Raw genomic sequence first — 17242 nt, forward strand, 5'->3', positions numbered from 1 at the left:
CCCTTGCCTGGTGCTTCATTCGGAAATGTGCTCAAACTCCTCTTTCCCTTTCCACATTCCCAAGCTCCTCTCTGGAGTCATGATACCAAATAGAGCACAGCACAGAAGTGTCACCTGTAAAAGTCCCAGGGAAATCTGGATTCTCCATAATTCCAGATTTTACCATTTCTTTAATAAAAGGATAGCTGACTTATCATGTATCGTTGATTTGAAAAGACATTGTTCACATAGCTAACAAGCTCCTCCCCCCCCTTTTTTTTTGTTTAGAAAATGACCACATCATTTCCTCCAGAAATGGAGTTCTTTAGCAAAAATTTTAAACCATGCTATTGATAGAAATTAACTATATGATAATATCTGCATGATTATAATGGAATATAAACATACCAGCCTGGATTTGCAATGAAGTCAAAGTATTTTGAGGGGATAACCAACCATCCAGGGGAACAGCTGGCGTCCAAATGTCCAAGAGCCAAGTAACAGAAATGTCATATTGGCAGCCAAGCCATTGTCCCTCATCCACCAACCTGTCCCTGGGCGGGGGGCGGGGAGGGAGTGGAGTCGGAGCAGGGGTCTCAGGTCCCTGGGAGTTCTAGGTCAACATCTCACTCAAAATTGTGAAAGGAGACATATAAGGAACACTCAAAACTGTAAGCTGTTTTAAGAAAAAGCTGTTCATTAACTCTGACGTTTTAAAATCTCTCACACATGGGTAAAATCGGAGTTCACCATCAGAACGTGAGGAGTTGTCCATGTCTCATGAATACATGGATTCCAGAAGGAGTCTTCTTCTGTTCCCAGTTGTCTTTGTCGTCATTGTTATTGTTCCTTAGCTGTTGTTTTGTTTGTTCGCCAACACTTCTTTGGACAGAACATGGGCTCTTGTATTCACAGGAAGCCCACAGGAATGCTATTTTCTTAAATGAAATGGATGAGTAAGTATTGAGTAAGAGAAGAACCCAGGTGCAGGAGATGAAAGAGAACAAAAAGAACTTTTAAAAAAAGAAACTGCTGTGTGACCCAGAGATCTGTCCTCCCCCTAGAACTTCAAGTCTAACTAAAGCTGTTCATTATTTTCTTCTTTTGCTATAAATATTGCTAAAGTGCTTTGTACCAGAGAGATGGTGGGAAGTGGGGGGGTGCCCGGGTGGCTCGGTGGGTTAGGCCCTGCCTCTGGTTCAGGTCCTGGGATGGAGCCCTGCCTTGGGCTCCCTGCTAAGCTGGGACCTGCTTCTCCCTCTCCCACTGTCCCTCCTATGCTCATTCTCTCTCTCTCTCTCTTGCTCTCTCAAATAAATAAATAAAATCTTAAAAAAAAAAAAAAAAGACTGTGGGGCATGGACAGTGCCTGATGCCAGTGCAAAATCACCCCTCTCCCTCCTCCCAGCAGAGGCCCACTTTGGGCATTCGGCATACCTACCCCCCACCATCAGCCACTGGGAAAGCTGACATTGCCCCCTTCCCTCCCCAGGAACTCTGACATGTCCAAGGAGACTCTCACCTCCCTATCTCCTCTGCCAATGATGGGTTCAAGGGGGGGGGGGTCGTGAGATCCACCCCTGCCCAATGGGATAGGAGCAGTGTGTGGGGGCTTCAGGAGAAGGTGTCAGCTCTGCAAGGGAAAGCCCGAGGAAGGCTCCAAAGCTCCTGTCCTGTGATCATTGTGCCTGAACGCAATGCCTGGAACCATGGCAGCTACCTGGCTGCTGCAATAACATAAACTCAACCAGAAGGCAAAGGGGAGGAGGTCTTTGGCAACATCATGGAGGAGCTTCCTGAACCTGTCCCAAGGACAGACATGCCTTTGGGCCTCCTGTTATGTGAAATAAATTTCCTTATGGTTTCAGTCACTTTGGGTCAGGGAACTGAAGCAACATTAAAGAGCCTTTTGGTGACTCCATCACCTTCTGAGAAATCTGTGTGTCATGCCCACCTCCCCTCAGAGGCACCTCTGCACTGAGAGGACCTGCTGTATCATCATCTAGGGCTGCTAATGAAGGACTTCAAACTGGGAAGTTTATAAAAAACAAATTTATTCTCTCACAGCTTTGAAGGCTAGAGGTCTGAAGTCAAGATGTCAGCAGGGCCGTGGTCTTTCCGAAGCCTCTAGGGAGAGCCTGTTCCATGCCTTTCTCTTAGTTTCTGAGGTTGCTGGCAATCCTTGGCATTCCTTGACTTGCACACGCATCCCTCTAATCTCTGCCTGTACCACCATGCAATGTTTTTCCCCGTGTGTCCGTGTGTCTTCTCCTCTACACCCACCATACTGGATTAGAAGGCCACCCTAATGGAGTCTCTTCTTAACTTGATTCTACCTGCAAAGACCCCATTTCCAAATAAGGTCACATTCAGAGGTTAGGACTTTCAGGGGACACAGTTCAACCCATAACATGCTAACATGGTGGCTGAGGCTGACTAGACAAGGTACAACATAAAGACTTGGAAGAAATAGATACTTGGTCATTGAGGTGACCAAAATATATTTTCCAGATACATCTGGTCTTCATCCACAGTTGCTGAAAATGTGTCGGAACCATAGAAGTGACATGGGTGTCTTGTTACCAATGAAGGCGATTTTTGGTGTCAGAACTGACTTGAAATATCAAAAACCCCGCTGATGTCTAAAAATTGCTTGGTACTAGTGGGGGTGGGGAGAACCTCCACACACATTGGACTTGGAGCTAGGAACCCAAGAAGACCAGGAAAGGATGCTAGGCCTGTGGCAAATAGCAAGAGCATTGTCCAATGGGCACTAGATTACCTGGGTTCAAATTCGAGCTGCTCCTACCCATGGATCCCTCTGTAACATGTTAACCTCTCTAGAATTTAGTTCCCTCATCTGAAAAAAAAATGGGGGAAATAATAGTATCTGACTTGGAAGATTTTTGTGAAGAGTAAATGAGTAAGTACAGAAAAAGCATCCAGCATAGTGCTTGGCACCGAGAAAGCTTCCACGTGGTCCTCAGGCACCTCAAGTCTGACATAGCTACCCTCTAAGCCATCAAGTCCTCTTCCTGTCTGCTGTATTTCTAGGGGTGGCTCAGACCCCCTGCCACCCTGACCCAAAGTCTCAAGGCACACCTGTCTTTCCCCCAGCCAGTCAATGACTAGTCCTGCCAGCACTCCCACATCTCTACCTCCAGACCTGCTCATATCCCACTTCTCAAGTCCATTACTGTCCCATGTCAAAAGCAAAGTCACAGCCACTTATTCTGTTATGACACCAGACCCCCAGCCCCATGAAATCTGTCTTGTTCACCATCAGAATCCCTTTCATTCATGTATTCATCTTGTCACCCTCCTCCTCTGAACTTCCCTCTACTTAACAAATGTCTTTAGGAAGTGATTGCCAGTTATTTAGTGTCTTCAAACCAGGGTCCATGAACACTCCACAAGAACTTTTTTTTTTTAATTTATTTTTAAGAACTTTTCTTTTTTAATTTTTCATTTTAAAGTTAATCATTTAAAAAGTCATAGACGCATATTGTGGACCCAGTTCCACCACTTAATTTTAGCACCTAGATTTGCTTTTGTGTTTCCATCAAGTTGGCACCAATCAGTAAACCCAGTAAGAGATGAGACCGATGGATGTGGCCAGGCACCTTCATACCAAGGGAAAATCCAATAACCTCACCAGCATTTGCAGAGGTTTCATAGTAGGCTGAACAGAGTTATCATGAATACCTAGCAAAAAAGCTGTACTGAACTCAAAGACTCCACGCTGCTGCACCACACTGCATTACAAGTAACTGTACCTCAACAAAACAATGTCTAGCATATTAAATTAATGTGATATATTTGTAATATTTTTGCTTGTCAATGTTTTAAGTTTTACTTGTAAATTCAACTTGATTTGTATGGCTATTAATATGGCCATAAGGTCCCTATACTTAGTTTTATGTTTGAACACACTTAAGTATCATTATAATAATAAAAATAATTTAAATCAATTCTAGGGGTTCATAATTATTCTTTCTTTTTACAGGTGTCCACATTACTGAGTTTTGAATAGTACCCTCCTCATTTAGTCCCAATTAAGCAAAATAATGGCCACTTTATATATATATAATATATATAATATTATATATATTATATATATATAATTTATATACATTTGACGTGTATCTAAACAGACGAGAAGAAGCAAGCTGAGAGGCAGAGAGACTCCTTTCTACGGCTGTCGCAATCATCCCACAATCATGACAAGTGAGGGCGGCCGGGCCACGGGACAATAATATTAATGGCCAATAGCAGCAATAGATGAATACAAATCTTAAAAATGAAATCAATTTTATAATTAAGCACATAATAATACAGGTGATATACAAATTAATGAATCAAAGCAAATGATGAAATGTTGGGCAAACATGGGGATTTTTTTTTTTTTTTTTTGAGCTGCCTGTGATCTATGCAAAAGCAGTAAGAATCCACAAGAGGGTGCTCTAGCAAGGTGAGTTCACTGAGTATTAGCTCTGATTCTGAAAATACAGGCCCCTGCTAATACGTTTTCTACTCACTTCCTCCTCAGCAACCCCACCCCAGGCATTTCCAAGCAATAATAAGTTCTACAAAACAACATGTCAAAATTGCTCACCTATGGTGATCTGGCTGACACAACTGTAGTAGCTGCCTGTCGTTGCAGAGGAAAGGTTATAACTCCCACTGCTCACATCTCTGTCTGTTGAAAAAAAAAATAAAAGAGAAGGTTGATTACACCCTGGTAGATACCATGAACACAGCACAAATAAATGAGTGCTGGTAGGTTACCCGGCTCCCTGTTCTGGGACGTCTCAGGCGCCTTCCTTGGTTCGCTCGTTGATGCTTAGCTAGTGCTCAGTGCCAGATGCTTGGAACACCCAATAAACATCCCAGACTGTTGCCCCACATAGGCAATCTCAGTTGGGCGCCACTTTATATATATAATATATATATATAATTTATATACATTTGACGTGTATCTAAACAGACGAGAAGAAGCAAGCTGAGAGGCAGAGAGACTCCTTTCTAGGGCCGTCGCAATCATCCCACAATCATGACAAGTGAGGGCGGCCAGGCCACGGGACAAGTGCCACTGGGGACACAACAAAAGTGTATACGGTGCCCTTCGGGGCTAAAGGTACAACAGCCTGCACCGAATTGTGAGCAGAAAATGTTCTAGGTGCAGAAACCCAAACACTCCACGGACACAGCATCTTACTATTTTCCTCCACATCACATCGCGCATGAGGTAGGACAGGGTACGCATCACCCCCCGTCCGCCCCACCCCAGTCTCTGACGGGAAGGCTGAGAGGTCCCCGGGCCCCAGGCTCACACCAGGCTAGAATGGAGCCCACATCGAGATCAGAATGACTTCAAATTGTGTATGAAACACAGCAGGGCAAGTGGTTTTAAAATATCAAATAAATATATATTTTCTAAGATAAAACTCTACCAGGTTAGAGACAAAGAGTCATTACGATAATGGTTACCAAACTGACCTAAAAGAACTATTTGAATATTATGTAATATTTGGAAAATTCTCATCTATAAAATGGTGAAAATCAAAGGTTTGAGGGGAAGAAATAATTATTAGGAGTTAAGTTAATTGCGCTCAAAGAGAAGGGTTTACAGAAACATTCTGAGAGTCAGATTTTAATGAGACCATGATGTGGACTGGGGTCGAGAAGATGGTATGGAGTGTGAATGCCCTTAGAAGGAAAGAACAGCAGGGATGTGGACAGAAGGAAGGAAATGAGAGGCATCTGCAGGCATCCCTATGTGCCCATGGTTTCAAAGCAGTTGGGAAACATTAACAAAGCAGATGGTGAGCCAGAGGGCAGAGAAATGGTGGTAGGACCCTCAGAAGCCATATCAAGGCCACTGTAGGTCCACAGACAGGAAGGTAAAATATTTTTTAAAAAATGTATATTTTTAAAACTATTTTTAATGTGGGGAAAAATAATTTCAGCAAGTGCATGTGGCCACATTCTCCTCTAAGAAACATTCCCAGAGCATCCGCACTCTCTAGGGTATTTCTGGAACCTCAGACGTGCCCCCACAAGCACTGAGCAGGAAAGACCACACTGGTTCACACACATCTAAACCGCAGGCTTATCAAGGGCACAGCCACTCACTATTCAATTTGCGATTTCCAGAACTTAGTGCTGTGCCTGCCATCAAGTGAATCTTTAGAACATGTTCATTCGTTGAAAGAAAGAAAAAGGATGCATGAAATTAAAAAAAAAAATGACTATTTCCCTTTTCTGTTAGTATTCCTTCATTAGAGGTGGCTGAGATCAGAGGAAGAACAGTGGGCAGGGAGTTGGCAGGCCTGTGTCTGAAGCCCCATTCTGCTGCAAATAAACTCTCATAAATTAGTCAAGCAGTTGGCCATTTCTACTTGAAAATGGTGACAATAATGCTTATCTCACTTTTTTTTTTTTTTGGTGGTGGGTGGGTTGATGGGATATGGTTAATACAAATAAGTAGGCTACACAAATGCATAGTTAGCAAATAATTCAGTATATGTTTGTGGAATTGGCTGAATCACCAAAATCCAGACCTAAAACATATCTAACTGCTCTAAGGTTGTCATTTCTAATTCTTTGTAAACCACTTGCTAATGATCTGTCCTTAAAAGATTTTTGGAAGGGAGGAGAACTGCAAGGGAAGAGGTCAATGGCATCAAAGGTGATATATAAATAAGTATATATAGAGAAAAATTCACAAGCTTAGAAGTGGCTATGCATGGGAGGAAGAGGAAATAAATGAAGGAGAAAAGTGTACTTAGAAATCAGCAATCAACAAAGAAGTAGGATGTTGAATAAGGAATGAATGCTTGGGAAGAGGCCATAAACAAAACTTAATGGTTAAACTACTGAAATTTGAATAAAAGCTGAATGTTAAAACTAGGGCATTATTTTGGTGGCAATAATCTGAAAAGACTCAAAGGGCAAAAGTATAAAGACTTGTGGCAATTATGGCACAAGTTATTGCATTCTAGGTAACAGAAGGTGCTTCCCCTCTATAGGAATTAAAGTTAAAATGCTAGAGTTTTGGGGGGGTAGGGCCTAAATATCTATTTAATCCTATAAGGCCCAATTGTAGGTAAAGAAAAAAAATCAGGTAACTAGTGGGAAAATTTGAGACTGTGAATGAGATTAATAAATCTTGTGGGTTTTGGGGTCAGCATCTACATTAGACAACCTGGCTCCAACCCTTGGGCACATGACTTCATCCATCTGTAGCTCTGTTTCCTTGTATGTATGATGAGATAATGAAGACACTTACCTTGTAAGGTAGCATATACAAGGTGTTCAATTAGTGTAGGCTATGATTTATTTTGTACTTCGAGAGAACAAGGATAGCCACAAAATGGAATGCCATATAGCAAAGAAAATAAATGAAGTAAAGCTACACAAAATATTATGGGTAGATCTCACAAACACTGTTGAATGAAAGAAGCAACCCCGAAACAATACATGATCCTACTGATGAAAATTTCCACCAAATATCCTTTAGAGATGCATATATGGATGGTAATACTGTAGAGTAACAAAAAAATTAGGACAGAAGTCAGCATGTGGTTCTGTGCAGTAGACAAGGACCATCTCTGACTCAGAAGGTATGGGTAGGTGGGTAGGTTCTGCAGGACTGGAAATATTCTGTGCTTTGACTTAGGTAGTGGTCACACAGTACTCCTTTTATAAGTACTCGTTAAACTATAAATTTCTCTCTCCCCCCATCCGTAGTTATGCTATGACTCACAGTAATTTTTTTAAAAGAAATAAAGAGGGGCAGAAATCATGACAGGGCAAACCAGGGATACAAATTCTATTAAAAAATCTAAGGAAAGGAGATGGTGGTGGAATCAGACAACACCAGTAATTGAGTACTGGCTCTTTACCAGGCGCTATGCTAAACATTGAGTATTTCATTTATGTCCATATTTCACGTAAAGCTTCAAAACAGCTCTTCTAAGATATGTATGGTTATTCCACTCTACAGATGAAGAACTAGAGGTTCACAAAATTAGGGAACGTGCACATACTCATACTTCTGAGAAGTCATGAGGCTGGAATTAAAACCCAGGGTTAGTCCTACGTGAGAAACTATTTGAGGACAGAGGGGAAGACAGAAGGAGGGCAGATTAATATCACAAGCTGGCTCAGATGGATTCCTCTGGTATCTGGTGCTAAATCTTTGACGGTCATTTATCTGATGTGCTAAGCATTGAGGTTCTACAGGGAACAAGGTGGACATCATCTTGTGTGTTTCTGTTAACAGAAATGTTGTTAAAAACTAACATACTTTTTTTTTTGTTCTCAAATTATTTTGGGTATACTCCTCAACAGAATGCTCTTGTAATAAAATAAAACATCACCCATTTCAACACTCAATCTTACTTTCATCTTAACCACAGGAGAGAAAAAAGGAAGCACTGCACCTATTTATTCTTTCCACTAGCTGCAGAATTCTAGGAAACACGTAGGCAAACCTAAACAAAAATTTTCTATATAAAATTATCATTATAATGCCTCATTTGGGAGATTTAAGAACAAAGAATAGAACTAAAATACTAAATAACAAAAGTATATGAGCCAGGAGTTGGGTACTCAAAGTCGAAGGGCTATTCAGGGGAGAGGTCAACATATTAAATTTAGAATTAAACAAAGTGTAATGAATAAGTATAGGATTTGTTAGGTATGGTGTAAGTGAAAGTAGAAGAGTAATTATTAAAACAACAGAAATAGACTGTATTTCCAAACCAGTTTATCCTGCTCAAGGGAGAAACAGACACATGGTGGGGAAGAATGAGAGAGGGGATTTAACAATTAAAAAAAAAGTTAACTTAGAAAAAGGAAATAAATTGGAATAAAGCATAGGAATAAAAAAACAAAACAAAGAAATACAATGTAAGATGCAAGAATTCAGTTCAAATAGATTAGCAATCACAATACATGTAAATGGTCCAAATTTGCTATTTAAGAGATTGTGAGAAAGATTTCTTTTAAAAAAAAAATGCTATTTATAAAAGAAATGCCTAAAACATAGGCATACAGAAATATTAAAAGTAAAAGATACAAAAAAAAACAAGCAAATACTAACCAAAATAAAGCCAGAGTAACTATGCTATTTTTAGATTAAAAAGGCTTTAAGGCAAAAAGCATCGTTAAGGATACAAAGAGTCAATTAATAATGATAAAAAGTTCAAGCTCAATGCCTCAGAAAGATACAAAAAGTATTACATCTGTGCTTAAAATAAAATAACCTCAAAATACATGAGGCAAAAATTAATAGAACTGCAGGAAGAAACTGACAAATCCACCAGCATATGGAGAGATTTCAACACACACTAACTGGTTGAATAAGCAAAAATTTAGTAAAAATAAGGAAAATTTAAGGTCATACAACACTTGAGCATCTTATTAAAATGAAAAAATAATAAAGATCTTGATTTTGTAAGTCTTGGGTGGACCTAAATTTGGCTTTCTTTTCTTTTTGTTTTTTAAAGTTTTACTGAGAAAAAACTGATAATTGCATTTTGAATAGACTTTTAGCTGGTGCCAATGTTGCTGGTAGAGGGACTCCAGACTGAGGTAAAGCCCTCTCCTGGAATCCACAAAGCCTGGGAAAACATCTCACCACACCACCACCAACAACAAAAGGATGGGGATTTTTTTAAAAAGGAAAGACAATGTTTTCACTAAACCCTCAAAATCATATCATAAATCTTCTTGCACACATGAACAGATGAAACAAGAATTCACCAAAAAGACAAATGATACATAAATACTGACTATACAATAATAAACACCCTACAATTCCTTTCATAACTATCCACACTAGTGCACTGGAAATACTATTTCATTTTCAAAATACATATTTCTAACTTAGCATGAGCTACTGCATCTGATTTTTTTTAAATTACTTTAAATTGTTTATAAGAGGTTCTAGAGAAGCTACTAGTAAAAATAAAAAAAAAAATACCCACGTAATGATATGTGTGTATGTACATAGGCCTATATTCCTCAGAAGTATTGGTGTGATTTATTCCATGTTTGCTGTATATTTTAGAGGCTTACAGAAAAAATATTCAAGACTTTCCGCCGGGCCATAGGATCTGCCTATCATCAGCTAATCTCCCTGGGCTACGACTTCCTCCCTTTAGTCGTCACTGAAATTCATGCATTCAAAAATGTGTTGGCTGCCACCACATACAGGGGACACAGGCTAGCCCCAGGTAGGAACTGGTGCCTCCAGGGGTCGAACTGGTGCATCCAGGGGTCTCACTGAGGTGCTGATGAATCATTTAAGGGCAGAAAGTGTATTTCCACTCAACGCAGCCCTTCCCATAAACACAGATCTCTTTACCACTACAATTAAAACAACCAATCGTGTGCGGGATGCTAAATGGCGAATAGGGCTTTCTGTGTTTTCATAAAATGTTTGCATTTGTGCTTTCATGTGATTTTTGCAACAGCACGAGGAGACCATCAGGGCAGGTACCGGTTGTAAGCATACTAGTAGCAGCAGCCTCTGTATCACCCATGGAACCTGAGTTAGACCCAAACCCCTGGAGGGCAGAGTTATCCTTTATTCATCCCGTGCCATAGTGCCTGGCTCTGCCTAATGCATAGAAGGCACAAGGAATGTTTGTCAAGGCCTCTAGCAGGCTTTCAAATACTTTAATCACCGTTCCTGAATTTTAAACACTGTGCCCGATACTCATTATCTCAGCTTCCCTTTGATTCCACTCTCACAGTCTCCACAGTGGCAAAAGCCCTTTCATGAGCTCTAATTAGACAATAGTCTTTCCTTTCTTTCCACCTTTTCCTGTGGGACTCCGTGTTGAAAATCCTATATTCTGTTTTCATTTTTCCCAGAAGGTAAAGATCCATTTCTCATTAGGACAACATAAAATTCGTGAAAACAGGCAGTTTTCGTTTTTTGTGTACCTCCAGGACCTACAACAGTGCCTGACACACAGTGAGCACTCAAAAAACATACGTTCTTTTGTTCTAGAAACTTCCTTAGTTGCCGTGAACCCTGCCGTGGATGCCGTGAACATCCACGGGATGTTCTAAGAGAAAACTCCACATGGCTATGACAAAGAACGAAATGTTTGAAAGGAAAAGATTAAAATACTTCTTCACAGGAACAAAATGAAATTTTAATTTAACCTCACCCCCAGAAAGAGACTTTTACAATGCGAAGGCTGAAGGTCAAAGAATAGTGTGTACCTGCTTGGCTGCAGCTTCTTAATCAAAAGGATCCTAACCGATGTTGACCATGAGTGTCTGGATCACATAGTAACAAACATGCCAGGTGGTGGAGGGCAAAAATAAGTCATCAAATACCTCCTTGGATTTATTTTGTAAATAAAGCCTGAATCCCAGGTAGTTTGCCTGCATCTGATTGTACCAAATGGTGTAGGATGCTTTTTGCCTTTTGCTTGTTCCTCTTTTCCCAAAGGTAAAAGTTACTTTGCATGTCATCTGCAGTGGGGAGATGAGTTTTTAAAAACTTGTGTGCAGTGTACTGCCCCTGCCATGGTCCATCCATCCCAAAGGTTGGATGGCCAAGTTGTGATTGCCTGTCGCAGGTCGGGTACCGTGCAGGGCACCGGGAACACAGAGATATAGGATACACAGCCATGTCCTCTGGGATTTTACAGCACACAGAAGAGCTGGGTGGGAGAAAACTCACCCTGAGACCTCCTGGGGAAGGGAGCAGGGGGGAAGGAGGCAGAGGTGGGGGGCAAGGGGCAGGAGGAGGGACGTGGCCTGGTAAAGGAGGAGGTGGTGTGTTTCAGAGGTGGGGCCAAGGGCCAGACCCTGAGGAAGCCTGGGGTTATCAGTCATGCCCCCCCACCCCCTGCCCCTAGACAGGGGTGCCAGAACCTGGAAAGGTGTAGTCAGCTCCCCAAGGCTCTTGGTAACCAGGACTCCTAGAGAGGGAGGAGGGCTGTGGCAGGAGGAGATGGGAGCAGGGGGTAAGGGGCCAAAGGGGACCAGGGGCACAGAAACCAGCTGGGAGGAGCCCCTGCTGTCCGAATGGGCCACGCGGACGGGGAACACGGTGAAGGACAGACAGGTGTCTGAAGAGGAACCTCGGCACCTTAGAGGCTGAGTGCATGCGGGTGAGACTGCCAGGGCTCTGAGTCCTCCTGGTGTACCCAGCACAGGACCCACAGCACCCGGGCCACCGCCCCGCGGCACAAACGAGGACACTGAGCCCCATGAGCGGAATTCCTTTGCCCCTGTACCGTTATTACGTTCCCGGGAGGACTCAGACGGGGCTGCAGGATTGTGGCCCAGGTGCCTACATGGAGCGCAGTGGCCCCGGCCAACCCCAACAGGGGGTCACCGCCTCCCAGGGCTGCCCCAATGCCCCCTGCCACCTCTCTTCCACCTCTGTTGGCGCAGCTGTCCCTCCCGGCAATGCCCCCTAACTCATCCCCTCTCCTCCACCTCCATTGGTGCAGCTGTCCTTCCCCACAATGCCCTCCCCCTCCAAGTCCCCTTCGTCCCCCCACTCCAGCCCACAACCACATTATAGGTCTTAGGTCAGAAATGTGTCTCCTCAGGTGGAGAAATACAGAGATCTCCCTGGTTCAGGCCCCCCTGGGTCGGGCAAGGGCCTGGCATGCAGTTTGAGCCCAGCAGCCAGCAGCTGGAGTCATTCTAGGGAAACAGGGGAACGGGAGGGGTTCTGTTTTGAATACTTGAGCTGCTAACCTGCAGCTGGGGACACAGGCAGGGCCCCCTAGAAAGGTGATCTGAGCTGTGGATTTCCACTGAGAAATCACCCCAACAAAGGTAAGTGAGAGGAGGGGAAACGGTCTGCTATGCTCTCACCCTTCCTCTGCCTCATTTCACGCGCCTGTTGCAGTGATGAAGCTTGGTTTTCCTGCCCCCCTCCCATGCCCTCTTCTAATCACAAGTGCTGGACTTCTGGTCACCCCCAGACTCTTAGCCTTCGCTCAAGCCATGCCTTCCACCGGGAATTACCCACACACACATCTTTTCCTTTTCCTCCTCTTCCTAATAAAAATTGCATCATCCACTGAACAGATATTTCTTAGCGTACATGTTACAGTTACTGATTACCTGCATCTCATTTCACATTTTTGGAATATATAAGTCTAGATGGCTGTCTGAAAGTAAAAATGCGTGCTAAAATACAGAAAGAACAAGTAGGATCAAAAATGCATATTTAGATGGGAAGCTAATGAGGTTTACTGGAGGCTGCTGCTAATGAAATGCATACACAAGCTAAATTTTTCTCTCAGGAACCTAAAACATACAGTCTACAGTATAACTGTACATTCTCTTGGCAGCCCCTGTGCTAAAGATAGGACTTAAGCATTTATTAAGTCAGTCAAATGAATATAAAAATTGAACCCTATAAATTCTGGGCAAGAAACTTAGATCATTCCCCATCGTGATAGCTAAACTCAAATCCAACAGAACTGAAAGGGAACATTCTTTTTAAAACAGTTCAGTTGTCAGAGAGATGACTTGTAGAAGGTTCCAGAGCTGGACCAAGCTCTCATCAGATAATAATCTCAACAGCATTCCGTGGGTGAGAAATATATTGAATGTGCTCAAATTTGTTCTTCCTTAACACGTTCACTAGGATGGGAACCCCGACGGACTAACTTGTCTTGTCATGTCTTAAGTCAGTTTGCCTTGGGCCAAAGAATAAACGTGTACTTTGTTGGTTCACTACTTTATGGATACGGAAGGAAGAAGGGTGTTAAGAATATATTTAAACAAGTGCAACTTCTAATTGATATATATCCATTGAAATCTGTTTCAGTTCCCTTTAAGGTCCTAAAGAGAAACCTGTGTAATTTTTAGCTGCCAGAAAAAAATGATCTATCCCTTTAATTACTGAAATATACTTGCTTTTCAAAACCAATTTCATGACTTCTGACTTCATTTTCTCTACTGGGTGCCCAGTTAAGCTTTTAAAGTTTCTAGACATTTAACGTACTGATTATCACCATCACTGACAGTATCCACACGGGAGCATGTGAAATCTAACACGGTGGATCCCTCTGATAGAAAAAGGTGTAAAAAGAGATGTCTGGCAACAAAGATGCAAAAAAAAACAAAAAAAAACATCAGAATGTTGGATTATGCCCAGATGGTAACCTAAGAATGACAATGTTATGTGTACAACCTACAGCAGGAGTAAGAACAATTCACAGTCCAAAGGAAGATGCACTAAGTTTAAAAAAAAAAAAAAAGCCACTAGTATGCAATTCGTAATCTTTTCACAATTCCTTATCAGTTCATAAGGATCAACTGCAAACCCTCAGAGCCACCTGAGTGATCATTTTAAATCAGTTTAGATCTTCCCCTCCCCCCCAAAAAAGACTGACCCATTTAACCTTGGGAAAATGGCAGGGGACATCCCTGGCCTGGAGATGAAGCCTCCAAACCGAAAAGCAGCAAATTCCCTCCCACCAACCCCGGGCTTGGAGAGGTCCCTGCACAACATTCTCCAACAATTCTCATTACCTTCACGTATAAAACTCCCAAAACTAGATGTTATCACACAGCAACTGATTGCAAGCCAGGGGAGGGTGGGGGAAGACTGCTTGGGTTTTAGCCTCCTAGAACCCAATCTCTGCCGAAATCTCTGAAAGGTCTACAGAGAATTGCTTTTTCGTACAAAAGCAGTAATGTTAATAAAAGAAAAAAACAAACAAACAAAAAAAGCCTTGCTGGCTTCCCCAGTGCCCTGGGATTTCCAGCTGAGCTGGAAACCTTCATACTGTGATTTTTTGCTTTCCTCGGAATTCTGCAATGCCTTTAAAGAAATAATACAAATATATATTTCTTTAGTCAAAATGGGAGGGGAGGAGTGGGAGAGTAATGCCTTCTATGTCCATGAAACTTTTATTTCCAAGCTGATTTTCTTTTTGGCTTAAAAACATATTCGGGTGCATATTATTTTAACCCCATACATGGCTCATTTAAAGATGGAGAAAAACAAGATCAAAAAAGTTTAAATAACTCGCCCAAGGTCAGTCGGGGACAAGACAGACGCTCCCTGAACGCCGACCTCCTACCCCCAGCCTCGCTCCCCTGGAAGCGGACTTGACACCCTTCCCGCGGCGCGCGGGGCCGCAGCCCCGAAGCCGCCCGGCACCTACCCGTTAGGCGTGTGTGCGGCCTCCAGCGCTCCGCGAACAGCCCCTGCCCGGATGCGGGGCCCGGGCGCCCCCCCCCGCCCACGGGGGCCGGACCCCGGAGCGCCCCGCCGCCCCGCCGCCCCGCCGCCCCGCCGCCCCGAGAGCCGCGGCCGCGCACCGTCACCGTGGGCCGCCAGGGAGGCCATCCGCGCTCGCGTCCCGCGCAGGGGGCCCCGGGCGTCGGCAGGAGCGGCTGCCTGCGCGCCTCGGCCCTGGACGGCGGGAGCCCGGCCCCGCGAGTGCATGCGCTCGGCTCCCGCGGCGCCCGGCCGCCCCGCTCCTGGGCATGCCCAGTCGGCCCGCAGGGCCCCGGCCCGGGTGGCCGCGGGGACGTGCGCACCGAGGGCGCAGACGGCCAGCCGCGCGCCGGGTCCCCGCGCTCCGGGTCCTCGCGGGGATTGAACCCGCGCGGGAGGGCGGGCGGCAGGGAGGGGAGGAGCGAGGCGAGCAGGGGGAGGCGCCGGGCGCGCGGCGGCTGCGGGCGGGCCGGGTTGGGTCCCCCCAAGGGGGCGCCCCTCCGCGCGGGGGTGACAGGGCGACGCGGGCAAGCGCGGGATCGGGGAGTCCCGAGCGGGCCACGGCCTCCCGGACCGAAGCTCCACGGGACGCCTGGGGACGCAGGGGGTGGCACCGACCGCCCGTGACCCTCGGGCGCGACTCCCGGCCTAGGGGACACTGTCGAGGAGGGGTTGCCTCCGAGGCCGAAGCCCAGGGGACGGTGGCATCCGAGTCCCGTGGATTTTTGTGAACGAAGTCCTTCACCGCTAAGTGCAGACTTCTGACCTGAACAGCCAGACCGGTGCCGGCACATCCCCCCGTCACCCTGGCTGGGGCGTCTGTCTCCCCACGGGGCCGTGGCTGGCGCCCGACTGCACACCCACTGCCCCTGCCCCCATCCGGGCGCGAGCCGGTGCTTGTCGAGTGACTGAACGCGGGCGGCGCTCCCCCCCCCCCAAGCCCAGCCATCCCGCGCCGCGGGCTCTGCCTAAGGATCCTCTCAGGGTCGGGGTGGCGCGGGGACAGGGACCCGGAAGCCGGCGGCTCCCGGGGCCCGGGGGTGGGGGGAGGGGGGGAATAAACGCGGAGGCCGCCCAACGACCCCGCGGGGTTTTGCAGGTCCCCGCGAGTGAGCCCGGGCCTGCCCTGGCCTGGTCGCGGTTCCCGGGCAGCGTGGTCGCCGGGAATCGCGGCCCCGGAAGCCGCCCGCGTCCAACACCTCGGCTGTTGACTGCGTTTGGGGTTGTGCCGACTCGGGCGAGGCACCGGGAGGGCAGAGAAGTCTGGCGACCGTCGCGCTGGGCAATGCTCGGGCAGCTGCCCGCGCCCCCGCCCTGGGCGCCCCGCTCCCCGGGAGGGCCGCGACGCGGCAGCAGGTGACCCGCGCTGGGGCTGCGGCGGACACACCGGTGCCCGCACGTCGTCCCCGGGGGCGCAGCGGGTGAGCCATCCCAGGAAAAGAGTGCACAGATCTGGTAGTTTCAGCCGGCGCCGTCAGCCAACCCCCAGCCAAGGACCCTGGGTCCAGACGCCCTCTCCCGGCCTTCATCTTCCGCACCTGTAAAGTGGGGATGCCCGTTGTTACTGCCCATCTCACAGGACGACAGGTGGGCTTAGGTGGATGCAGGCCGCATGGTCCCTGAGGCTCTCTGAGGCTCTCATGGACACTCCTCCTGCCTTGAACTTGCCTCCTGAGAGCCCACACCCCGCCCCCTCCAGGTCTCTTCAGCCTCTCGCTCCTCCTGGCCCCACACTGAATTGCCACCCCCAAGTCCAGAGCAATGTGGAAACCTGCCCCAGATCCAGGAGGAGGAGACTGGTGGCACCCAGAGACGGGCTTCTGAGCAGGCCGGTCTCCCTCACTGTGCCCCAAGCCCCTCCCGGCCTCAGCAGCCAGTCACCCCCCCATCCTCCCACTCCCCCACCCACCGACCCCCCCTTGCACCGCCATCCCCCCCCTCGGCCCCCACCCCAGCTCTTTAGCACCGGAGGCCAGGCCCTGAGGTCAGCCTGTTCTATCTCCAGGGACTGCTCTGTGTCACCGCTGGGAGCCAAGG

Source organism: Vulpes lagopus, chromosome 23, assembly GCF_018345385.1.
Source record: "Vulpes lagopus strain Blue_001 chromosome 23, ASM1834538v1, whole genome shotgun sequence".
In the NCBI taxonomy this organism is placed as follows: Eukaryota; Metazoa; Chordata; class Mammalia; order Carnivora; family Canidae; genus Vulpes; species Vulpes lagopus.